At 41.1% G+C, this 26897-nt stretch overlaps 1 pseudogene; it reads left to right on the forward strand.

Moving 5' to 3' along the window:
- The first annotated feature begins 4289 nt into the window (after positions 1-4289).
- LOC129511560 (cytohesin-2-like) lies at positions 4290-24410 on the forward strand (annotated as a pseudogene).
- Positions 24411-26897: the final 2487 nt, after the last annotated feature.

Consider the following 26897-nt stretch of genomic DNA (forward strand, 5'->3'; position numbering starts at 1 on the left):
GTTTATCAAAAGAAGTCCTATGGGAAAAACTGACTTTCACACAAAAAATTTTTGGAAATTAAGGCCCATTGTGCCCTAATTCATAGTTTGTTTTTTATATTACTATTCTCACTGGATCTATTTCAGGGGATTTCATGTTAGTGTCGGTCTGGAAATGGCTTTCTCACCCTTTGCAATAAGATTTATTCTTTTACATGTTACATCAATCATTAGCTGGTAGTGACCCAAGTTGTACCAGGTTTCTTTTTTAAACTCACAAGTTCTGTTTCTAGTAGGAGGCAAAATCTAGATTCAAACATGTATAATTATAGTGTCAGGGCTTTTGGGAGAGAAATCTACAACCCAAAATGACAGGAACTGGAAAACACTTGGCAAGTACTAATTCCATCTCCTGGGTTTAATCCTAACAATCCCTAAGAGAAAGCCAATTAAAAAGAAATTAGTAAAAGCAAATGAAAACAATTTGTTAATTATAATTGTAGTATAAATCTTCTTTCTAGTATTTTTAAAGATTTTATTCATGGAAAAAATTAAAATTAAAAAAAAAAGATTTTATTCATGAGAGACACAGAGGCAGAGACATAGGCAGAGACATAGGCGAGACTTGATCCCAGGACCCCAGGGTCATGATCTGAGCCAAAGGCAGATGCTCAACCACTGAGCCATGCAGGCACCCCTAAAGATTTTTTTCTTCCTTTTTTCTTTCCAAATATTTTATCTATTTATTCATGAGAGGCAGAGAGAGAGGCAGAGATACAGGCAGGGGGAGAAGCAGGCTCCTCACAGAGAGCCCAACTTGAGACCCGACTCCGGGTCCCCAGGATCGGATCAGGCCCTGGGCTGAAGGCGGCACCAAACTACCAAGCCACCCGGGCCGCCCTCCCTAAAGATTTTTAAGTTATCTCCCCACACAATGTGGGGCTCAAACTCAACAACCCTAAGACCAAGGGTCGGGTTCTTTACCAACTGAGCCAGCCAGGCATTCCTCCCTGATGTTTTTCTGAGGACTAAATTTTAATGTGGGTTCCACAGACACTACTAGCAAAAAAGAACCATAATCTAGAAGATTGACATGAGCACTTAAAAAATTAAAACAAGTGAGAACGATAAGATTTATGAGGGGATTTTCTAATAAGAATTTAGACTGGCAGCCGGGTCGCTTAGCGGTTTAGTGCCGCCTTCAGCCCAGGGCCTGATCCTGGAGACCCGGGACCCAGTCCCACGTCGGGCTCCCTGCATGGAGCCTGCTTCTCCCTCTGCCTGTGTCTCTCTCGCTTAATTCTCTCTGTCTCTCGGGAATAAATTTAAAAAAAAAAAAAAAAAAGAACTTAGGTTGTTGGGACACATGGGTGGCTCAGCGGTTTGGTGCCCACATTTTGGCCCAGGTGTAATCCTAGAGTCTTGGGATCGAGTCCCACATCAGACTCTCTGCATGGAGCCTGCTTCTCCCTCTGCCTGTGTCTCTGCCTCTCTGTCTCTCATGAATAAATGGATAAAATGTTAAAAAAACAAAACAAAACAAAACAAAAAACGGGACACCTGAGTGGCTCAGTGGTTGGACATCTGCCTTCAGCCCAGGGCGTGATCCTGGAGTCCTGGGATCGAGTCCCGCATCGGGCTCCAAGCATGGAGCCTGCTTCTCCCTTTGCCTGTGTCTGTCTCTCTCTGTGTCTCTCATGAATAAATTAAAAAAAAAAAAAACTTAGGTTGTTAATTTTGTATTTGTGAGGCAAAGTAGTAATCTGTTCTAGGTATAAAGAATAAGAAATTGGGTCATAATCATCTAGCTAAATATCACATATAGCAACTTAAATTACTTTATGTTCTCTGATGCCATCATCTTCCCCCTGTTTGCAATCATACCCTATTAGTCTGGTTTGGCTATAATGGGAAGGATTAAAAACAAGTGTGTTTCATGTTGAGCTTTTTCCTATTCTGAGTTTTGCTACCATTTTGTGGGCTGATAAAAGCATGAACAGCTCTAGGAGAATGAAGAGGTTAGCTCTTTAAAAAGCCGATCTTACTTTTTAAAATGAAATATATTTGGGGATGCCTGGCTGGCTCAGCTGGTGGAGCATGTGACTCGATCTCAGCTTCATGAGTTCAAGCCCTACATGGGGCATGAAGCCTACTTAATTAAAAATAAAAATAAAATGAAATATATTTAAATTCTCTAAAAATGGTATTCCATTCCAAATACTACCTTACAGTATATATACCTAGAGTTCATAGTACAGGAAATGAGACTATAAAACGAGTGATATGAGTGATACATGCTATTTCTATGTAAATTAGCAATATTCTCTGGGATCAGAAGAAATCAGGTAAAATTTGAAGAAGGAAATCAGGGAGAGGGAGAAGCAGGGTCCCCTCTGAGCAGGGAGCCCAACACGAGGCTGGATCCCAGGACCTTAGATCATGACTTGAGCCAAAGGAGACAACCAACTGAGCCACCCAGGTGCCCCCACCCCACCCCCAGTTTTTAAGATTTTATTTATTTGACAGAGACAGAAATCTTTAAAAAAATAATAAAAATAAAATCTTGGGATGCCTGGGTGGCTCAGTGGTTAAGCATTTTCCTTCGGCTCAGGGTGTGATGGAGAGTCCCAGACCAAGTCCCACATCGGGCTCCCTGCATGGAGCCTGCTTCTCCCTCTGCCTGTGTCTCTGCCTCTCTCTCTCTCTCTCTGTGACTATCATAAGTAAATTTAAAAAATAAAAATAAAAAAAATTAAAAAAAATTAAAAATAAATAAAAATAAATAAATAAAATCTTTTAAAAAAAATAGAGCATTTTCCAGACAGAAAATCTAGCATATGTAAAGCAGGGGCAATGGAATTTTATAAGATCTGTGCAAAGTATATTGTGACTGGAGCTTAGGAGACACTGTAGGTAAAGTAGAATGGTGAGAGTTAAGGCTAGAGCGGTGGATCCAGGCCAAATGGTAAAGGGACCAAATGGCTGCTTAAGGAGTTTGAACTTATGTTGGCAACAAAGAAGTTTTTTTTTTTTTTTTTTTTTTAATTTATGATAGGCACACAGTGAGAGAGAGAGAGAGGCAGAGACACAGGCAGAGGGAGAAGCAGGCTCCATGCACCGGGAGCCCCACGTGGGATTCGATCCCGGGTCTCCAGGATCGTGCCCTGGGCCAAAGGCAGGCGCCAAACCGCTGCGCCACCCAGGGATCCCAACAAAGAAGTTTTTAATAGGACTGATGCTATTGTGGGTACACAAGTTTCTTGAGTGTCATATTTGTCTCTTGTGTTTCTAATGCCAGACACATATGTGTCTGGCAAAAAATGTTTGTAGAATATAATTTACCATCTGGAGTGGAGAAAGACTGCAGACAGACTAGTTATGATAGTTTAGGCAAGAGCTTAGAAAAAAAGCTCACTCAGAATTTTGATAAATTTCTGACCTTGAAAACCAATTAGAAACGGGGAAGAAATGAGGTTTCTACTTGGGGAGTTTCAGTAAAAATTCAACACCATCAGCTGAGACTGAAAGGGACAAATATAGGAGTAAAAAACATGATAACTATATTGTATATATTTAGTAGTCAAGGGAAAGGTTTTTATTTTTTTTTGGCTTGTTTAAGAATTAGGAGGATTTTTATTTTTTTTAAAGATTTTATTTATTTATTGAGAGAGAGAGAGAGGGGCAGGGTCACAGGCAGAGGGAGAAGTAGGTTCCCTGCAGGGAGCCCGATGTGGAATTCGATCCCTTGTCTCCAGGATCACACCCCAGGCTGCAGGCGGTGCTAAACTACTGTGACACCGGGGCTGCCCCAATTAGGAGGGTTTTTAAAAAATATATATATTTGAAGGATGAGAGAAGCCAATGGAAATGGAGGTACTGGAGAAGACAGGATAACAGAGAACAAAGTCTGGCATAAGGCAGGAAATGATAAAACCCAGGGAAAAGAGATGGTTTAGGAAGAGGGGAGGAGATGAAAGTAAGCCTAAGGACTTTTAAACTAGTATATGGATACATCCTAAACTCCTTTACACATAGAAAAACTCAAGACTTGGCTTGTAAGGATGGATCTCTTGTGTGATATATATAGCTGGAACTATTTTTGGTATTCTAATCCTGGAATGTTACAGTTTTGGATTTATGCAATGGAATGAATGTTTATGTACTCCCAAAATTCATACATTGAAATCCTAAACCCAATGTGATGGATTTAGGAGGTGGGGACTTTGGTATGAGGGTGGAGTCCTCTTAAGTGGTTATTAGTACCCTCATAAAAGAGACCCCAGAGAGTTCTCTCTTCCCCTCTTTCTACGATGCAAGAATACAACATAAAGTTGGCAGTCTGCAACCTGGAAGAGGGTCCTCAGCAGAATCTAACGGTGCTGGTAACCTGATCTCAGACTTCCACCTTCCAGAACTGTGAGAAATTTCTGCTTATAAGCTACGTAGTTTATGGTACTTTGTTATGTTTACATATTATACCTTTTTTTTTTTTAAGATGGGGGGTGGGCACCTGGCTGGCTTGCTCGGTTAAGTCTCACTCTTGGTTTTGGCTCAAGTCGTGGTCTCAAGGTCATGAGATCGAGCCCCCCTCAGGCCCTGCCCTCTGTGTAGAATCTGCTTAAGATTCACTGTTCTCCCTCTGCTCTCCCCCTGGCTAGCTCAGTCAGAGCTTGAGATTCTTGATCACAGGGTCTTGAGTTCCAGCCCCACATTTGGCACAGTTTCCATTATAAAAAAAAGTAAGATCTGTCAATAGCCATATTCAAAGACTTTTGGTAAGTCCCCATTCTGGATCTTTTGTAGCATTTGACATAGTCTACCCACCATTCCTGTTTCTTGAAATGGCTTTCTCTTGGTTCTTACCAATCTCTGACTGACTGACCTTCTCTGTCCTTCACAGGCTGCTGTCCTCTAAATATAGGGGATTTCCCAAGTTCTATTCTCAGAGCTCTTTTCCATCACTAGTAGTGGCTAAACGTCCTTAATCACAATAACTTATTGGGATATATATATATATATAATATAGTTTATTTATATATATATATATATATATATATATATATATACAATAAGGATTCTCATTATTTATAGTAGTTATGTTCTGTAAAGTCACCACAAACACTGATTTAGTGAAAACTGAACCATTGCTCCTAGGAGAAATACAGGTTAGGTTTCTAAAAGCTTCTAGACAGATGCCTGGGTGGCTCAGCAGGTTAAGTGTGTTTGCCTTCTGCTCAGGGTGTGATCCTGTAATTCTGGGATCAGGTCCTACATCCGGCTCCCTGCATGGAGCCTGCTTCTGCCTCTGTCTCTTCCACTTTCTCTGTCTCTCATGAATAAATAAAAGTATAAAAAACAAGATAAAACCTTCTAGTCACATTTTCATTACTGATTGGTACATGATCTTGTTTTATATGTGTTTCTGTTTAAAGACACTTAGTTTGGGACGCCTGGGTGGCTCAGCAGTTGAACATCTGCCTTTGACTCAAGGTGTGATCCCGGGGTATGGGATTGGGTCCCTGCATGGAGCCTGCTTCTCCCTCTGCCTATGTCTTCTGCCTCTCTCTGTGTGTGTCTCTCATGAATAAATAAATAAAATATTTTAAAAAAAAGACAGTTTAGGGCAGCCCCGGTGCCTCAGTGGTTTAGTGCCACCTGCAGCCCAGGGGGTGATCCTGGAGACCCTGAATCGAGTCCCATGTCAGGCTCTCTGTATGATGCCTGCTTCTCCCTCTGCCTGTGTCTCTGCCTCTCCCTCTCTGTTTCTATGAATAAATAAAATCTTAAAAAAATATATATATACTGTTGATTCATTAACATTGAACCCACAACCAACAGCACTATAACTCATGCCTGAACAAAGCTTATCTAACACCTGTATTTTCTCCAGAAGGTATGTCACAGCCTTCTTGCACCTAGGAAAGCTACACATCACTTCAATACACGTGAGGGCTACTTTAAACAGTACAATAAAAGAATGCAAAAAATGTGTGACTATACCACAAAAACATGTTTGCAGTCTGAGATCTGAAACAAAACAACTGTGCCACAGCTCAGTATGTGCACATCAGGGAACTTTTTCACTGCTCTGCATGTCTGTGGATGATCATGAATTCACAGATGTGGAATCCGTGAATAATGAAGCTTGACTGTATATGCATATGTATATTTACAAATTAAAAACTTTAATTTAGAAATTAAAAAAGCACCCAAGTGGTGCAGTGGTTGAGTGTCTGCCTTAGGCTCAGGTCATGATCCTGGGGTCGTGGGATGGAGTTCCACATCAGGCTACCCACAGGAAGCCTGCTTCTCCCTCTGCCTATGTCTCTGTCTCATGAATAAATAAAATCTTGAAAAAAAAACCCAACTTGTATTAGCAGTTACTAATGTTATTAATGTACTTGTCTTAAGTACCTGCCTCCAAACCAAACCAAGCAAAAACTCTTGAATTCCTCGAAACAGGGAGACAAACTTATCTTTATATCTCATCCCAACAGCACACTACTGAAGTTTTGAGGGTGCTGTCATCTATTACTGTTATATATAATCCAAAGGTTCCTGAGAAGACGTAACAGTAGGGACCTACCATCAAATGCACAATATTTTTGAAAAGAGTAATCTTGTCCACTATCTTTACCTCATTTTTTAATCTTAGAGAAAATCCTAAGGAGTCAGGTCCCTATTCCCTCTTCTCTGGGCCCTGCGCAGAGTTTTCTCTCTCTCTCTCTCTTTTAAAGATTCCATTCATTCATCCATCCATGAGAGACACACAGAGAGAAAGGCAGAGTCACAGGCAGAGGGAGAAGCAGGCTCCATGCAGGGAGCCCGACGTGGGACTCGATTCCTGGGCCCCAGGATCACCACCTGGGTGGAAGGCGGCCCCCCAGGCGGCCCTCTGTGGCAGCTTTAGTACAGACCATATTGTAATTCCTAGGTGGTTACACGGCCCCTCCCTGAGATGGAGGTTGGGAGAACCACTATAAAACTTCAAAATGTGATTATATCTTTTGTTTGCAAGGGGGAAGAGAAGGCACAGCAGAAGGAGGAGCTTTGCGGGACTTAGGGGCGGAAGCTTGTGTGAACTTCAGCTACTTCGTTTCTAGGTCCCCTCTTTATGGCTTTCTCCAGGTCCTCTATTCTGAAGATACCTGTGACAGCTAGAAGTTATCGGTGTTCAGTATTTGATGTTCTTCACCCTTCCTGGGACAAGAGTGAGAGCAAAGAAAGAGTTTTTAAGAAAGAGAGGGTGAGGGATCCCTGGGTGGCGCAGCGGTTTGGCCCTGCCTTTGGCCCAGGGCGCGATCCTGGAAACCCGGGATCGAATCCCACGTCGGGCTCCCGGTGCATGGAGCCTGCTTCTCCCTCTGCCTGTGTCTCTGCCTCTCTGTCTCTCTCTGTGTGACTATCATGAATAAATAAATAAAATGTTTAAAAAAAAAAAAAAAGAAAGAGAGGGTGAGACACCTGAGTGGCTCAGTGGGTGAGCGTCTTCCTTTGGCTCAGGGCGGGATCCCAGGGTCCTGTGATAGAGTCCTGCGTCAGGCTCCTTACTGGGAGCCTGCTTCTCCCTCTGCCTGTGTCTCTGCCTCTCTCTCTCTCTCTCTCTCTCTCTCATGAATAAATAAATAAATAAATTATATATGTATATATATATATATATATATATATATTTTTTTTTAAGTTGTTCAGGGCAGCCCCGGTGGCGCAGCATTTTGGCACCGCTTGCAGCCTGGGGTGTGATCCTGGAGACCCGGGATCGAGCCCCACGTCGGGCTCCCTGCGTGGAGCCTGCTTCTCCCTCTGCCTGTGTCTCTGCCTCTCTCTCTCTGTCTATGAATAAATAAATAAAATCTTTAAAAAAAAAAGTTCAGCAAATAAACAAATATGGCAAAATAATAGTTGTTGACTCTGGAAAGGAATATAGCTATTCATTGTACTAATCTTTTTACTTTATGTATAAAATTTTTCACATTAGGGATCCCTGGGTGGCGCAGCGGTTTGGCGCCTGCCTTTGGCCCAGGGCGCGATCCTGGAGACCCGGGATCGAATCCCACATCGGGCTCCCGGTGCATGGAGCCTGCTTCTCCCTCTGCCTATGTCTCTGCCTCTCTCTATGTGTGTGTGTGTAACTATCATAAATAAATAAAAATTAAAAAAATTTTTTCACATTATATGTAAATATATATATATATATATATATATATATATATATATATATATATATAACAGTTCTTACACATGAAGAAATCAAGAAAGTAATTCTCACACATTTTCCTATGCCTACTTTAACTCCCTCACAGAAGTGAGAATCCATTTTTTAAAAAGAACCATTTGAATCTACGTACTTCCATCACCATTTCTCCCCTTCACATTTGTCTTTGGAAAGAAAGTCAATGCTTCTCCTTTGTATTTAAAGATCACCTTTTGGTTTTCCTTTCCTTTAGCCTCCTTTCCGCTACTTCATGAGAAACAACTCTCAATTTCTTACATTCCTTTTCTCTGATAATTGTGAGTAGGGGAGAGGAAGAAGAGAGGAATTTTTTTTTTTTTTTTAAATTCAGACAGAGAGAGAGGCAGAGACACAGGCAGAGGGAGAAGCAGGCTCCATGCAGGGAGACCTTCAGCCCAGGTCTCCTGGATCAGGCCCTGGGCTGAAGGTGGCGCTAATCCACTGAGCCACCCAGGCTGCCCTAGTTTTCTTTTCTTTATGCTGGTCGATCCAGAAATGGATAAGACAGGCCTAAATCAGCCACACATTTTACTTCACTGCTTCATGCTCTTTTATAGATCACAAAAACAGTCATCTCTTTAACTGAAGATATCTCCAGTGATGTGACTGGCCTTTCTATCAAAATGTTTCTAGCCATCATGTTGCAGTTCAGTAGCTTTTGCAGCATAACAAACCACCACAAAGTGGCTTTAAACAACAATTTATTATTGTTATTTTGTGTGTTGGCTGGCTACAACTATGTGACTTTTCTGCTCTATGTGTTATCAGCTGGGTTTACTCATATGACAGTCATCTAGAGTCTTTTTTTTTTTTTTTTTCAGTCATCTAGAGTCTTGACGAAGTCTGAGTGATACAATATGGCTCACACATTGGTCAGTAGGTTCTTGCTATTGGCTGGAACTTTTCTCTCCACCTAATCTCTCCAGCAGGATAGCTGGACTTCTCTACAAGGCTCCAAGAAGGTGAAAAGTGAAAACTACCAAGTCTCTTAAGTCCTGACTTTCAGGGCAGCCCTGGTGGTGCAGCAGTTTGGCGCCGCCTGCAGCCTGGAGTGTGATCCTGGGGACCTGGGATCGAGTCCCACATCAGGCTCCCTGCATGGAGCCTGCTTCTCCCTCTGCCTCTCTCTGTCTCAATAAATAAATAAAATCTTTAAAAAAAAGAAAGTCCTGACTTTCAAATTGTCACAGTTTTATTTCCACCATATTCTCATGGTTAAAGCAAGTAGCAAAGCCAGTCCAGATTCAAGGGTTGGGGAAATAAATGCAACCTCTTAAAAAATAAATAAATAAATAAATAAATAAATAAATAAATAAATAAATAAACGCAACCTCTTGATGAGAAGAATAGGAATGGGAGGAACTATATTGGTAGTCACATTTGCAGACAATCTATCACACATGGGAAAAGAGAAGACTAAAGAGACGGAAAATAACTTTAGTTGAGAAAACAAAATATGAGATGAAACAGAGAAAAAACAATATAGGTGTGCTTCTACAATGCTTTTGTGGTCAGCTGAATTTCCCCAGGAAAACTAACTGAATGTACAAATGAATGAATATATATGTTTGTTCTTAGTAAAGGAAGGAAACATCATGCATTTTGTCTGCCTTCTTGTTCTTTTTTTTTATTAAGATTATATTTATTTATTCATGAGAGAGAGAGAAAGAGAGAGAGAGAGAGGCAGAGACATAGGCAGAGAGAGAAACAGGCTTCAGGTGTCCCTGCCCTCCTGTTATTAAGCCTAGAATGTTAAGGAAAATTCAAATAGACAGTCATAAAAAATATAGATATAGTATTTATATATGAACTGTTGAATTTAGAAGATAGGTTAAGAACAACTGCTTGAGGGCAGCCCCGGTAGCTCAGTGCTTTAGCACTGCCTTTGGCCTAGGGCGGGATCCTGGAGTCCCAGGATCGAATCCCATGTCGGGCTCCCTGCATGGAGCCTGCTTCTCCCTCTGCCTGTGTCTCTGCCTCTCTCTCTCTCTGTGTCTCATGAATAAATAAAATCTTAAAAAAAAAAAAAAAGAACAACTGCTTGAGTTCAAATCCTTGAACCACCACTTGGGCAGTTACCTCATTTCCCTGAGCCTTAGTTTCCTCTTTTTTTTTTTTTTTTTAAGTAGGCTCTATGCCCAATGTGGGGCTTGAACTCACAACCAAATGTCACACGTTCTACCAACTGAGCCACCCAGGTGCCCTAGTTTCCTCATTTTAAAATGGACTTAAAAACAATACCTATTCAGGGATCCCTGGGTGGCTCAGTGGTTTGGTGCCTGCCTTCAGCCCAGGGCGCGATCCTGGAGTCCTGGGATCGAGTCCTGCGTGGGGATCCCTGCATGGAGCCTGCTTCTCCCTCCTCCTGTGTCTCTGCCTCTCTCTCTCTCTATCTATCATAAATAAATAAATCTTTAAAAAATACCTATTTTATTGGCTTATTATGGGGATTAAATTAGATAATATACTTGGCACATTGCCTGGAAGAGAGTAAACACTGAATAAATAGTAGCTATTCTTATTAAATCTATTAGGTCTGCCCTCATATGATAGAGAATCTTCCACTAGAAAGAATACTGTCGATGAGGGTTATGGCCCCTGTGCCAGAGTAAGGCAATTATTTTGACCTTCTGGGTTAAGGACCTCATAACTTACTCATTTTGCTTTTCTCCTTGCTTCATAGACAAGCAAAGAGAACATCAAAACTATAATATTTACAATAGGTGAACATTAGAGATCCCCTAACCTTCCATATCATGAACAAATCCTCAAAGGAACTCAACAGAACCCAACTTCTATTTGAGGTATTATTATCCAATAATAATGCCTAAAATTTGTAGACTATTTCAGAGTTTATATTGCCTTTTTATATTCATTATATTATAATTCTCACCATTCTACTGGGTATTATCCCCAGTAGACATGTAAGAAACTGGGTCTTAGGGGGATCAAATTACATTCATGCCCAATATCACATAGCTATTAAGTGTCAGAATTAGTATTTGAATCTGGTGTTACAATATCTATTAATTAAACTATTCCAATGTAGAGAGTAAAATATTATGGGTTTCTTAGGTTAGAATTATCTTCTAGATGCAGCTAGCATTCTAATTGAGAATTCAGACACCAGAGGAATTGCTAGAAGCACTTCAGTCATTTCAACTCTAATCAACATTAGATGTTTTACTTATTAAACCAATGAATGACAGAAATTAATTTATATTGGAGAAATTAATAGATTGTTAGTTGGAAGAGTAGATGTTAGGGATTTTTTTTTAAGAATTTATTTATTTGAGAGACAGAGTGAGCATTATGAGAGCAGCAGAGGGAGAGAGAGAAGTTGACTCCTGGCTGAGGAGAAAGCCCGACGCGGGGCTCGATCCCAGAACCCTGAGATCATGACCTGAGCCGAAGGCAGATGCCCAACCAACTGAGCCACCCAGGCGCCCCAATGTTAGGGATTATTGCTGAAAATAGTGGTGCTGTGGATTAGATAAAATAATCAAATGCTTTTCATGCTTATATGAATTGGTAATGGTACATGAAATGATAAAACAAAAGCATTTCATTTTTTTAAATTTTATTCATTTATTCATGAGAGACACACAAAGAGGGGCAAAGACACAGGCAGGAGAAGCAGGCTCCATGCAGTGAGCCCGACATGGGATTCGATCCCAGGCCTCCAGGATCACACCCTGGGCTCAAGGCAGTGCTAATCTGCTGAGCCACCCAGCCTGCCAAGCATTTCAGTTTAAATCTTTCAAGACTTATAACCTATGTCCTTAGGGATGGAGCCTGACATGTATATAAAAGGTTCAGTGTCTTGACATTGTGGTGGAAGGTTTGTGGTTGCCTGATGCCAATTCTAAGGGTAATAAAATCCTAATTTTGTTCTATTACTGCATTTATCTTGTTTAAAACTTCATGCCAAAGCATGGTGGAATCATAGAACATAGTGCTTAGATTTTTTTTTTTAAGATTCATTTATTTATTTATGAGAGACAGACAGAGAGGCAGAGACACAGGCAGAGGGAGAAGCAGGCTCCTTGCAGGGAGCCTGATGCAGGACTAGATCCCTGATCCCAGGATCACACCCTGAGTTCAAGGCAGAGGTTCAACTGCTGAGCCACCAGGCATCCCAGTGCCTAGAGATTTTTTTTTAATTTTTTTTTAATTTTTATTTATTTATGATAGTCACACAGAGAGAGAGAGAGAGAGGGGCAGAGACACAGGCAGAGGGAGAAGCAGGCTCCATGCACCGGGAGCCCGACGTGGGATTCGATCCCGGGTCTCCAGGATCCCGCCCTGGGCCAAAGGCAGGCGCCAAACCGCTGCGCCACCCAGGGATCCCTCCAGTGCCTAGAGATTTTTAAAATTATTTTGTTTTAGCTTACTAGTAAGTATTTAACACCAAATGTCATCTTCTAATTTATAAAGTTATGTTCTTTTTGTTACATCACGTGATTCCATCTTCTCCACTATATCTTGCTATAGGTTTTTTGTTTTTTTATAAAGAGAAAACTGGAGGCCAGATGCAGAACTCCCTATGGGCGGGGAGGTGGAGAGGCTAGAGAGACCTCAGCCTGCAGACGGGCACAGAGAGGGAGGCTGTGGCACCTGGAGACTGTGAGTGGTTCACCGGGCCCGTGGGCCAGTGAGGATCCAGGCCAGATCCGCAGGCCTGCGCCGACTCCCTGCGGCCTCCCCAGCTGCTATGGAGGGTGCCAGTGAGCCCCCAACACCTGACTGTGGAGGAGCTGACAGAGCCGGAAAACACACGGCGGCGGAAGCTGGAGTTGCTGGTGGAGATCCAGTGCGTGTGGAGGCTCTCAGTGAGGCCATGGACAAGGTGGAAGGTCTGGAAGCCCAAGAAGGCAGTTAAAACCTTGCAACAGAACTGAAAGATAGCAATGGGCAGCAAGAACTTCAACATGTGCCCCAGAAGGGGATCTAGTTCTTGGTGGAGAAGGAACTTCTCCAGAACATGCTCGTTTCCTGTACCAGGGCAAGAGCCTGAACAAGACAGCTATGGGGGCTTCCTTGGGGCAAGGAAAGGGCTAAACCTGCCAATGCTCTATGCCTTTGTAGGTCTGTAGGAGCCCACAGACCTCAGTCTAGTACAGGCCCTCAGTCAGTTTCTCTGGAGCTTTCTGCCTCCCCAAAGAGGCCCAGAAGACTGGCCATAGATGACTGGAGCTTTGCCCAGTGATACTGCCTGTGCAACCCCAGGGTTTTCTAGTCTACAGGTGTATGTGAGGTGCTATCCTTCACCTGATCATGCTGAACGCCGGCCTTCACAATCCCAGTGTCTGGGACAAGCTGGGCCTGGAGCTCTTTGGGGCCATGAATCAAAGCATCAGTGAGGGTGGGAACTGCCTGAGTCACTGCTCAGAAACCTCTACGACAGCATCTGAAATGAGCTCTTCAGTATTCCTGAGGATGATGGGAATGGTCGGACCCATACCTTCTTCAGCCTGGACCTGGAGGCCTGGCTCCTTAAGCTTGGAGGAGGCCAGGTGAAGGTGTGGAACTGGCGCTGCTTTATCGTCACAGACAACTGCCTCTACCATTTTGAGAACATGACAGACAAGGGCCTGGGAGGAATCATCCCTGTGAAAAATCTGAACATCCAAGATGTTGACGAGTGTCAGAAACCAACCACTTTGTGCTTTGCATCACCAACAATGTGGGGAAGCTCATCAAAGTCTGCAAAATGAAGGCAGATGGCAGGGGGTGTACCTGGTTTCAGCTCCCATGCAGGCGAAGAAAAGTGGATCAAATCCATTCAGGATCCTGTGAGGATAGGCCCTTTCTGTGAGATGCTGGTGGCAAGGAAGAAGCTGATTCTGTCAAAAAGGAGGGAGCAGCCCTGCCCCCTCACTCCATTATTTACTGTGGAGCTGCCCTATCTTGGTGGCTGGATCCCTGGGTCCTGCTGTTGCAGATTCTGGTTTGGAAAATTCACCACCTCTATCACTGTTCTCTTATTTGTAATCAACACGCTGTTGGTATTTTTTTTTTTTTTTACACTGTTGGTAATCTTACTATTTAACCACGAGAGAGAGTTCCTACTTGGAGGGGCAGTTCTTCTAAAGAACATATTAGCAAAGAGAATTCATCAATGTACAAAAGAATAATACCCTACAACTAAGTAAAGTTTATTTCTGGAATGCAGAGTGGCTGAATATTAAGAAAATAAATCACTGGGGATTCCTGGGTGGCTCAGCGGTTTAGCGCCTGCCTTTGGCCCAGGCCGCGATCCTGGAGTCCCGAGATCGAGTCCCACATCGGGCTCTTGGCATGGAGCCTGCTTCTCCCTCTGCCTGTGTCTCTGCCTCAATCTCTCTCTCTCTCTCTCTCTATCATAAATAAATAAATAAATCTTAAAAAGAAAATAAATCACTATCATTTATTGTTTTATTTTTTAAAGATTTTATTTATTTATTCATGAAAGACACACAGACAGAGGCAGAGACACAGGCAGAGGGAGAAGCAGGCTCCATGCAGGGAGCCCGATGTGGGACTCGATCCCAGGCCTCCAGGATCACACCCTGGGCTGAAGGTGATGCTAAACCACTCAGCCACCCAGGCTGCCTACTATCACTTATTGTGATCCTATTAAGACTATGATATTGCTAATAACTGTTAAAAAACTTTTGATAAAAGTCAGCATTTATGCATAATATGAATAATATAAATAATATAATGTAATTTATAATAAAAATAATATAAATAAATAACGGTAAATAATAACTATAATTTTTTAAAAGATTTATTTATTTATTCATGATAGATATAGAGAGAGAGAGATTGGCAGAGACACAGAAGGGAGAAGCAGGCTCCATGCCCGGACCCCGACGTGGGACTCAATCCCGGGACTCCAGGATCGCACCCTGGGCCAAAAGCAGGTGCTAAACCACTGAGCCACCCAGGGATACCAATAACTATAATTTTAAGTAAGAATTCCAGGAAACAGGGATCCTTGGGTGGCGCAGCGGTTTAGTGCCTGCCCTTTGGCCCAGGACCTGATCCTGGAGACCGGGGATCGAATCCCACGTCAGGCTCCCGGTGCATGGAGCCTGCTTCTCCCTCTGCCTATGTCTCTGCCTCTCTCTCTCAATCTCTCTCTCTCTCTCTCTCTGTGTGTGTGTGGCTATCATAAATAAATAAAAAAAAAGAATTCCAGGAAACAAATAATAAAGGCTATTTTTCCAAATAGCCAATATTATCCTAAATAGTAAAACACTTAGCATTTCAGATAAAATCAGAAACTTAATAGGGATGACCCATTACTGATTAGTATTTTATATTTAATTTTTACATTAAAATTTTTTTTATTTATTTGAGAGAGATAGAGGACACGAGAGAGAGCAGAGAACACAAGCGGGGAGTAGGGAGAAAGGGGCAGAGGAAGAGGGAGAAGCAGACTCCCCACTGAGCAGGGAGTCCCACCTGGGATCATGACCTGAACCAAAGGCTCATGCTTAACCAACTGAGACATCCACAGGGCCCCTAATAAAAATGACACATGCATGTGTTTTAAAGAGTCACTTAATTCTATAACACGTTATGAAAAAATAATCATCCCAGCCCTCTTCTTCCTTATTTCTCCTTTCTCAGCCTCTCATAAAAGGAACCATGAAGAAATCAATACCTTTTCTCTATTTTAGCAATAGGCATGTGGCAAACCAAATAAATTCTACTCCCAATAGTACCAAACATATAACATACTTAGGGGTTTAAAGAAAAAGTCACAGAAACCAAATATGTTGTGTTCATGATGGCTAAACCCTGGAATGTGAACAATGTGAATGTCATCAATAGTATAAGATAAATAAATTACACTACATCCCTCCTGTTATGCACCTAATAAGAAGAGTTATAGTGGATGGGACACCACCTGGGTGGCTCGGCGGTTGAGCGTCTGCCTTTGGCTCAGGGTGTGATCCTGGGATCCGGGATTGCGTCCCATGTTGGGCTCCCTGCTTCTTCCTCTGCCTGTGTCTCTGCTTCTCTCTGTGTGTGTCTCATGAAAAAATAAATAAAATCTTAAACAAAAAATGAAAAGAGAGATACTGGTTACTTTGAATATATTTCTACGAAATAAGATTGAATAAGAAAACATGCAGAAAAATGTTTAAGACTTTTGACAAGGCTGTTCTTCAAGAAATCTGTATGTGCATTGAAAAACAGTAACAGGGACACCCGGGTGGCACAGTGGTTGTGCATCTGCCTTTGGCTCAGGGCATGGCCCCGGGGTCCTAGATCAAGTCCCACATCGGGCTCCCAGAGGGGAGCCTGCTTCCTCTGCCTATGTCTCTGCCTCACTCTGTGTCTCTCATGAATCAATAAGTAAAATATTAAAAAAAAAGAAAAACAGTAACAAAAGACTTGTATAATGATATTTTTGCATGTACATAACATTACATATATAGAGAAAATAAAGAACTATTTTAACATGTCCAGGATAAAAAAGGCTTGGGCAACTTTATTGCTTTCTCTAATTGCCCAGCGGAAAATTTTCTATCATAAGGGAGCAGTGTTTAAAAAACAAAACAAAAAACAAAACAAAAGGTAGCAGACTCTTTGTTAATTCATTCTGGTTCTAACATGGAACAATGCTAAACATGTCTGTTCATTCAACTATATAACAATTTTGAAAAATTCACCAATATGCAGCTTCTTATCCCTAGAGACGTTGAACCATGAAGAGAAGCTGTAGTGAAATTAAATAGCCATTGAAATGTTCTTAGAAAATGTATTTTTCTTCCTTAGAAGTTACTGTCAGAACTTCATTGTTCCTAACTTTGTTTTAACCAATTCTCTTGATGAAGTGCAAGGAATGAAATAATACAGCAAATGAAATAATGCAGAATGAAATGTGAACAATAGATTTGAACTATGTGAGTCAATTTACAGGCAGATTTTTTTCACACAGTACTGTAAATATATTGTCTCTTCCTTATGATTTTCTTCATAACATTTTCATTTTCTTTTCTAGCTTACTTTTTTGTAAGAATGCAGTATATAATATATAAACTATATGTTAATCAACTGTTTATGTTATCAGTAGGGCTTCTGGTCAACCTTAGGCTATTAGTAGTTACGTTTTTAGGGAGTTAAAAGTTATACCTCGATTTTCTGTGTGTGGGCTTGGCACACTTACCACCTGCATTGTTCAAGGGTCAGCTGTAATACAACAAATCCAAAGCAGCATGAGACATCGATTTTCAGCAAGTTAAAAATCTGCTCTAAAAAATTTTTTTTTCTCTAAGCATCAGTTGTCAATCAATTGCTAATCAATAAGAATCAGTCAGCAAGTGAGGAAACCTAGGAACTAGGTTTATGATCTACTGTGTAAAGCTTTAGGCTTCTCTCCTATTTATTATCCCTCCTAATGTTTGGAATCATAAAAATTCTCATAACTAGCTTCTACTTATATTTGGTTGGGCCTAGCTCTACCTGCTTCAAATTTGAGGATAACTTTACTTGATATATTTTTTTAAAAATTTTATTTATCTACTCATGAGAGACACAGAGAGGCCCAGACACAGGCAGAGGGAGAAGCAGGCCCCATGCAGGGAGCCCGATGTGGGACTCGATCCGGTTCTCCAGGATCACGCCCTCTGCGAAAGGCAGGTGCCAAACCGCTGAGCCACCCACCCCACCCCCACCCCCACCCCACCCCACTTCACTCGATTTCACTGTCATCCTCAAAGTTGATTTCTTTTTAGACTAAAAACCAAATATAAGAGCTTTTTCTCAACTGTGTCCGCATTCTGTGATTGGGAATCCTAATTGCTAACGTGTAAGAGGCCAGTGTCTATAAAAGGAAATAATTATTAAAGATTAATCAACGGGCTAGGAATTCTCAGCTCTACTTGAATAGAGGTAGAACACAGGTAGGAGCAGAGTAACACATTAGGAAAATTGCACAAGAAGTAGAATCTGAACATCTCAACTAATTTTTTAATAGATTTTATTTTTGCGAGAGAGAGAGAGAGAGCGAGAGAGAGAGCGAGAGCGAGAGCGAGAGAGCGAGGGAGCGGGAGCGGGAGCGCAGGAGCAGGGGCTGGAGGGGCGGGAGGGACGGGAAGGGCAGAGGGAGAAGGAAAACAGATTCCCTGCTGAGTGTGGGGCCTGAAACGGGGCTCCATCCCAGGACCCAAAGATTATGACCCCAGCGGAAGGCAGATGCTTAACCGATTGAGCCACTGAGACACCTTACAATTCTAATTTTATTCCTGGATCACCTTGGGAAGAAAAAAACTATACCACTTTTTTTTTTTTTTTTTTTTTACCTCTTAATTGAAGCAAGCTTCTTTATAGAGAGTTACAAAGATTGTACAAAAAGAATATTGCAGGTTGTCTCAGTTGACATTAATACTGCCATTTTTATATATTTTTCTTTATTTCAAAGGATAAAATAAATAATATGTTAACGATTTCAGGAATTAATATTTTTTTAGAGGAAAATAGATAAAATCAAAGACATGAAGTAAGAACTTTAGTTTTGGTTGTTTCTACCTTCCTCCATTGAAAGGAATCAGTGGCTTTTTTGAGAAATAATTGATACAAAATCTGGGGCAGGAAAGGTATAAGGTGAGCCTGAGACATCTTGTTTGTGCCCTAAAGCAAGGCAGGTTTAAGGTTAGGCTTCCACTTCTAGACATAACAAAGAAACTGGCACAGAGTAACCCCTCCTATTTTAAGTGACTAGAAATTGGGAAAAAATATATCAAATAAATGTTTTTAGACATTGGACAACAGGCATAGAAACAAACAAGGTGAGAATTATAGTCATCTTGGCATTTTATGAACTCTCAACCTAGTGAAGTGGGGTCCAAGCAGAGCACTGCAGTCTGGCGGAGCTGAGAAGACAGGGGTAGACTTTGTGGAGGCGGAGTCAAGTGGAATTTGCTGGGTAGACTACTGATGAGGAAGGAACTATTCAGGAAAAAAGCCAGAACACTGCTCTAGCCAAGATGAAGTAACAGGGATCTGATCTTTTCAACTGAAAAAACAAAACAAAACAAAAAACCAAAAAATCAAAACTAACCTTAAAAAACTTGATTAAAAATATATGAAGCAATGGTTTTCAAGACATGGGACACCATGCAGTAATGGGCAGTGATTCCTGAAAGATGAGAAACAAATGAAGTAAACCCTATGATTCTCCCAGTTTATTGCTTGGAGAGAATTTCTAGGTCATACACTAGAAGAACCTAGAAAGAACTTGGCAGTCATCTTTAGTTAAAGAGATGGAGGCCAGGGTGGCTAGAGAGCACAGGACAAAGGAACAGAACGAAGAGAGCTATACACTAAGAGATTTTAAAAGATACCTTGAGGTTTCCTCTTGAATCATCTGCTGAGTACTGGTTAGCTTATTTTTTTTCCTTTTTTTTTAAGTAGGCTCTACATCCAACATGGGGCTGGAACTCATGACCCTGAGATCGAGTCACATGCTCTACTGACTGAGCCGGGCAGGAGCCCCTGTTTAGTGTATTTATGTGAGGAAATCACTTAAACCAGGTAAAGAATCACCTGAAACAAAGAGAGTAACCTCTGAATCTCACATAAGACCAAGAATAATGTGTTCCCACCTGCCAGAATAGAGGACCTTGTAATTCCCTGGGTACAATACTTAGAAATTTGCCTGAGCATTTTTTTTTTGGTATAAAAATCAGTGAAAATTGGGATTAATTACCCTAAAGAAGAAGAAAAATGTTTTTAAAAAAAGAGGAAAAAAATCAAAGCAGAGAAGTAACTAAATATGTTAATAATTTTGGGGCATACAGGGAGAAAATAAGAACTTAAGAGTCATTTAATAACAAGCAGAAATTAATACAAAATCATTTTCACTCGATTTCCAAATAGTCACATATCTAATGTTGAGGAGATCTCCTACGGTACCTTCTCATGTTATATTTTGCAATCAAATCCAAATATTAGCAAAAATTATTTTGAGATTACCAACGAAATAGTTTATTTTTGCCAGTGACGAATAGAGACACCAAACACATATTTGAAGGTAGGACATCTAGAAATATAAGAGATCTAGACTCTAGAAGCCTTCAGAGAGTAGAGTCTATTAGCTGTCTCCTTCTTCTTCCCCATGCTCCTTCTGATGTCACTTCTCATCTATCCCATTATAACTGTCTTCCAGCTGATGGTCAGCCTACAACCACCACACCCCCGCAGAGCCACCTTACAGGTATTGGCCAGAATAATTCTTTTGTTGTTGTTGTTTAAAGATTTTATTTATTTATCTGACAGATAGAGCACCAGCAGGAGGAGGGGCATAAGGAAAGGGAGAAGCAGGTTCCCTGCTGAGCAGGGAGTCACACCTGGGGCTCAATCCCAGGATCCTGGTATCATGCATGACCCGAGTCGAAGGCAGATGCTTAACTGACTGAGCCACCCAGGTGCCCCTGCCCAGAATAATTTTTTTTAATTCTTTTTTTTAAATAAAGATTTTATTTATTTATTCATAAGACACACACACACAGACACACACACAGGCAGAGGGAGAAGCAGGCTCCATGCAGGGAGCCCCGAGGTAGGACTTGATCCCGGGTCTCCAGGATCACACCCTGGGCTGAAGGCAGGAGCCAAACTGCTGAGCCACCCAGGGATCCCCCAGAATAATTCTTATCTCAGTTCTAATTGTCTCATTTTTGTGCTCAAAATAAATATATAAAATATTCTTTTATGGTTTAAGAAGACTCACATTTATTTCAATTCACCTCTAAGTCTCTTGGTTTCTAAGCCAAAATTATGGCTAATATTAGCCATTAGCATTTATCGATTGCTTACTCTGTGTTAGGCACTATACTAAGCATATGTATTATAACATGCAGTGCTTCCTCAAGCCCACTGAGGTTTTCTGGAGAACTATCACAGGAGATTGTGGAGAGCATATGTAGAAGATGAATTAAGTTGCTTTCGCCTGGGCTGCTGAGTGATTGCATAAAGCAGAGCCTGCTTGCTACTTGTATGAATAAAAATAAATAAATAAGTAAATAAATAAATAAATAAAACTTCTACTTTATTAAAAAAAAATTTCCCTGGTGGTAGGAAAAAATTGGTTCTAGACTAAACTCTGGTCTGACAGCATATAACAAAGTTTAAAAGCAAGCCCTGAAAAGATGAAACTATTTCCAGGTAACGTAACTGTCCCCAGAACAAATCTCAAGAATATTTATAGGAATAGAAAAATATCCAGAACCCAAGTAAAATCTGTATGTCTGGCCACTCATTTGAAAATAAACGCACATACAAAGAAAGAGAAAATAGTATCCAATTATGAGAAGAAAATTCATCAAATGAAAATAATTCAGAAAGTATACAAATGTTAGAATTAGTAAACGAAGATTAAAACACTTATAACTTTATTTTATATGTTCAAGAAGCTACAGAAGAAAAAAAAGAAACTACAGAAGATTCTGAAAAGATGATGGAGTAGGACCAGGGGCCTGTCACTCCACCTAGGCAGCAGCTGCACTGGCAAAATCAGTCTGATGTAACTATTTTGGAACTCTGGAGCCCAGGAAAAGCTTGCAACTTCCAAGAGGAGACTTGGAGAGTAAATTTTAGCTGGTTTTGATCAACTTTAGCTGTTAACATAGTAGCACCTACCCATCCTCCACTCCTAGCCCCAGGGCAGGCAGCTATGCCCATGTTCTAGGAGCAGCTTGTGAGAACCAGAGTGGATAAAAAGGATCCTCTCCTCGAAATGTTGGTAATCTCTGTTCTTATCTCTGATTGCTGCTTCTGATCACAGAGGTACAGACGAAGACAAGGATGACTACTGTTGTTATACATCTCCCTCTGACTGAAGTGACTTTCCCAAGGGATTTATTTATTTATTTTAAGATTTTATCCATCTATCCATGGCACCACACACACACACACACACACACACACACACACGGAGGCAGAGACACAGGCAGAGGGAGGAGCAGGCTCCATGCAGGGAGCCCGAAGTGGGACTCGATCCTGGGTCTCCAGGATCACGACCTGAGCCAAAGGCAGACGCTCAACCACTGAGCCACCCGGGTGCCCCTGTCTTTGGCTTTTGACAGTTTTACTGTAATGTGTCTCTGTAGACAAACATCCAAAATTCAATTTAATATGTTTTTACCATATTAGTAGAATAAGGGACAAAAAATCACATTATACTCTCAATGGTTACAGAAAAACATTTGAGAAAAGTCAACACTTTCAGGATAAAAACACTCAAACTAGAAATAGGAGAGAACTTCCATATGATGAAGAGCATCTAAGAAACAGTTACAGCTGACATCATACTAATGCTGAAAGACATAATGATTTTCCACTCAGATCAAGCAAGAAAAATAAAAGGCATTTCCTGTTTATAGATTAGATGATTCATTTTTTATTATTTTTTTAGATGATTTAATTTTGTTGAGACGGCAATACGTCCAAGACTGATCCAGAGATTCAGTGCAATCCCTATCAAAATTCCAGTTAGCTCTTTTGTGGAAATTGCTAAGCAGACCCTAAAATTCATATAAAAATGCATGGCACCTGGCATAGACAAAATAATCTTTTTTAAAAAAGATTTTATTTATTTATTCATAGAGACACAGAGAGAGAGAGAGAGAGAGAGAGAGGCAGAGACACAGGCAGAGGGAGAAGCAGGCCCCATGCAGGGAGCCCCACGCGGGACTCGATCCCAGGCCTCCATGATTATGCCCTGGGCCGAAGGCGGAGCAAAACCACTGAGCCACCTTGGCTGCCCCTGGACAAAATAACAAAATAATCTTGAAAAAGAAAAACAAAGTTGAAAGACTCATCCTAAAAAAGAAAGAAAGAAAGAAAGAAAGAAAGAAAGAAAGAAAGAAAGAAAGGAAGGAAGGAAGAAAGAAAGAAAGAAAGAAAGAAAGAAAGAAAGAAAGAAAGAAAGACTCATCCTTCCATGTTTTTTATTTGTTTGTATATTTAAACTGGCCATTTGGGCAGCCCAGGTGGCTCCGCGGTTTAGCATCTGCCTTCAGCCCAGGGTGTGATCCTGGAGTCCGGGGATGGAGTCCGGCGTCAGGCTCCCTGCATGGAGCCTGCTTCTCCCTCTGCCTGTGTCTCTGCCTCTCTCTCTCTCTCTCTGGTCTCTCATATATAAATAAATAAAATCTTTTTAAAAATAAATAAACTGGCCATTTATTAAGCACTCACAGAGTTCCAGGCATTGTACAAAGCATTAAAACATTTGTTGGAACTCTTTTAGAGGAAAATTGCTTATTCTGTTTTACTCATTTTTGCATGGCGTTGACATTTTAGTTCCACTGTCATAAAAAGACCAGTTCTTCAAAACTTGCTCAAGAAACAAGTTTCTGATCCATAGAAGTAGATCATGCAGAAGTTTCCCTGTCAACTGTCACACTATGTTCTCTCCCACTGAAATCATCCCCCTTCCTCCTCTGAAGCCTCCACCTCCATCTCCTCTTACACTTCTAAAACCTCCACCTGTACCACCTCTGCTACCTCCTCCTCGACCTCCCCGGCCACCACCTCCAAGAGATAACCACCTGGATGTTGAGTGGCAGCTGTTTGCATGGGTCTATATAAAACTTCTGCAGTTTTGGGGCACCTGGGTGGCTCAGGAGTTAAGCCTGTGCCTTTGGCTCAGGTCCTGACTCCAGGGTTCTGAGGTCGAGTCCCACGTCGGGCTCCCTGCATGGAGCCTGCTTCTCCCTCTGCCTGTGTCTCTGCCTCTTCCTCTCTCTCTCTCTGTGTCTCTCATGAATAAATAAATAAAATCTTCAAACAAAAAAAAAAGGAAAAATAAAAATCTCTAAGTTGTCCAAATATTTCATCCACTTACCCATTTGTTCTTTGTTCTCTAAATAAACTGGAGCATTGAAATAAGGCACCTATTTCCATCTGTAGTACATTTACAAACTATGTCATCATCCCGGGGATGCAGGAACTCTCCTAATAAAACTCCATGTTCCGGAGGTCCTTGGTGTTGGCCTTTGGCGGCCACCTCCTTGTCCAAATCCTCCTCTGCTGCCACCGGCTTCCGAAGTCACCGCCTCCACCTCTGAAGTGGGCAGTTGTTGCTGCTGCTGTGATTGAAGGTGCCGCCCCGATTGAGGCCTCCACGACCTCCGCCCGGAAAAGCCTTGCTTACTCCACCGGGGCCACGTGCACCTCCATCCTTCCATCCTTGGAAACTTAGTACAGAGGTAAAGCAATCAAGACTGTGGTCTGGGGATAAGGATAGATACAGAGACCAATGGAATAGAATTGAGATCCAGAGATAAACTTTTCCATTTGGTTAATCGATTTCTGACAAGAGTGTCAAGACAGTTGAATGGGGAAAAGAATAATCTTTTTTTTTAAAATTTTATTTATTTATTCATGAGACAGAGAGAGAGAGAGAGAGAGAGAGAGAGAGAGAGAGGAGAGAGAGGCAGAGACACAGGCAGAGGGAGAAGCAGGCTCCATGCCGGAAGCCCCACGTGGGACAGGTTCCCGGGACTCCAGGATCATGCCCCAGGCCAAAGGCAGGCACTAAACTGCTGAGCCACCCAGGGATCCCCAAGAATAATCTTTTTAATGAATGATGTGGGGACTACTGGATATGCAAAAAAAAAAAAAATTGGACCTCTACCTTATATTGTGTATAAGGATTAGCTCAAAATGGATCAAAGGCTTTTATATTAAGAACTAAAACTAGGGCAGCCCTGGTGGCACAGTGGTTTAGTGCCGCCTGCAGCCTGGGGTGTGATCCTGGGGACCCGGAATCGAATCCCACGTCGGGCTCCCTGCATGGAGCCTGCTTCTCCCTCTGCCTGTGACTCTGCCTCTCTCTCTCTCTCAATAAATAAATAAAATCTTTAAAAGAAAAAAAAAAGAACTAAAACTATAAAATCCTTAAAGAAAAACATAGGTGTAAATCTTTGTGACATTGCATTAAGCAATGGCTTCTTGCATTTTACACCACATGTGTAGGCAACGAAACGGAAAAAAAATTTATAAATCAGAATTGAGCAAAATTTGAAAATCCTGTTCTTCAAAGGATACTCTCCAGAAAAGTGACAAGACAACTCAGAATGAGAAAAAATATTTGTAAATCATATATCTGATAAGGGTCTAGCATACAGAGTATATAAAGAACTATTCCAAGTCAACATTAAATACATAAATAACTGAATTTAAAAAAATGGACACAAGGGGAAGTCCCGATGGCTCAGCAGTTTAGCGCCGCCTTCAGCCCGGGGTGGGATCTTGGAGACCAGGGATCGAGTCCCACATTGGGCTCCCTGCATGGAGCCTGCTTCTGCCTCTGCCTGTGTCTCTGCCTCTCTCTGTGTGTCTCTCATGAATAAATAAATAAAATATTTTAAAAAATAAATAAAAAATGGACACGGGATTAGAAGATTTATTCAAAGATGATACACAAATGGCCAGTAAGCACATGAAAAGATGACATTAGTCGTTAGGAAGATACAAATCAAAACTACAATGAGATACCAATTCATACCCATTAGGATGGCTAAAATAAAAATGAGATACAATAACAAATTTTGGTGAATATGAGGAGAAATAGGAACCCTCATACTTTGCTGGTGAGACTGTAAAATAGTGGAGCCACTTTGTTTAACATTTCAGGGAAGTGTTTTCCAGAGTTACCACATGATCTAGCAATTCCACTTCTAGGTATGCACTAAAGAAAGATAAAGACATATATTTATATAAAAATGTGTATGTGAATATCTAACAGCATCATTCATAGTAGTAAAAAAAAGTGGAAACAACACAAATGTCTATCAACTGATGGATGAATAAACAAAATGTGGTATGTTCATGTAATTGAATATTATTTGGCCGTAAAGAGAAAGACATACTGCAATATAGATGAAATTTAAAACCATTCTGGTAAGTGAAAATAGCCAGACACAAAAGGCTACATATTGTGTGATTCTATTTACATTAGATGTCCAGGATAAACAGAGACAGAAGGTAGATTTGTGGATATCTTGGGTTGGAGTGGGGAGGGTTGGGTAGAAATGAGTAACTGCTATTGGGTATAGGGTATCTCTTTGGGCTCATAAAAACATTCTAAAATTGATTGTGGTAATGGCTGCACAATCCTTACTAAAAACCACTGAATTGCACGCATAAATGAGTGATTTTTATTTTTGAAGTAGGCTCCATGACCAGTGTGGATGGAGCCCAACACGGGGCTTAAACTCACAACCCTGAGATTGAGACCTGAGCTGTGATCAAGAATTGGACATTTACCTGACTGAACCACACAGGTGCCTCATAAATGCGCAAATCATATGATATATGAATTATGTCTTAAAATAACATAACTCAGATTTATAGAACACTCCACCTAACTACAACAGAATATATACTCTTCAGATACACATAGAACTTTTACCAAGATAGACTATATTCTGGGCTGTAATACAAGGCTCAATAAATTTATAAAGATATCAGTATACAGGCTATTCTAGGGCCACAATAGAATTAAATTAGAAACCAGGAGCAGAAAGACATCTAGAAAATACCCCAGTATTTTAAACCAAATAAAACAATTCTAAAGAACCCACAAGTCAAAGAAAAAATTGAAGGGGAATTTTAAAATAATTGAACTAAAGTTTGTGGAGATTTGTGGACTCCAGAAAGGCAGTAGGCAGTACTTTTGGAGGAA

The sequence above is a fragment of the Nyctereutes procyonoides genome, unplaced genomic scaffold (genome assembly GCF_905146905.1).
Source record: "Nyctereutes procyonoides isolate TBG_1078 unplaced genomic scaffold, NYPRO_anot_genome, whole genome shotgun sequence".
Lineage (NCBI taxonomy): Eukaryota > Metazoa > Chordata > Mammalia > Carnivora > Canidae > Nyctereutes > Nyctereutes procyonoides.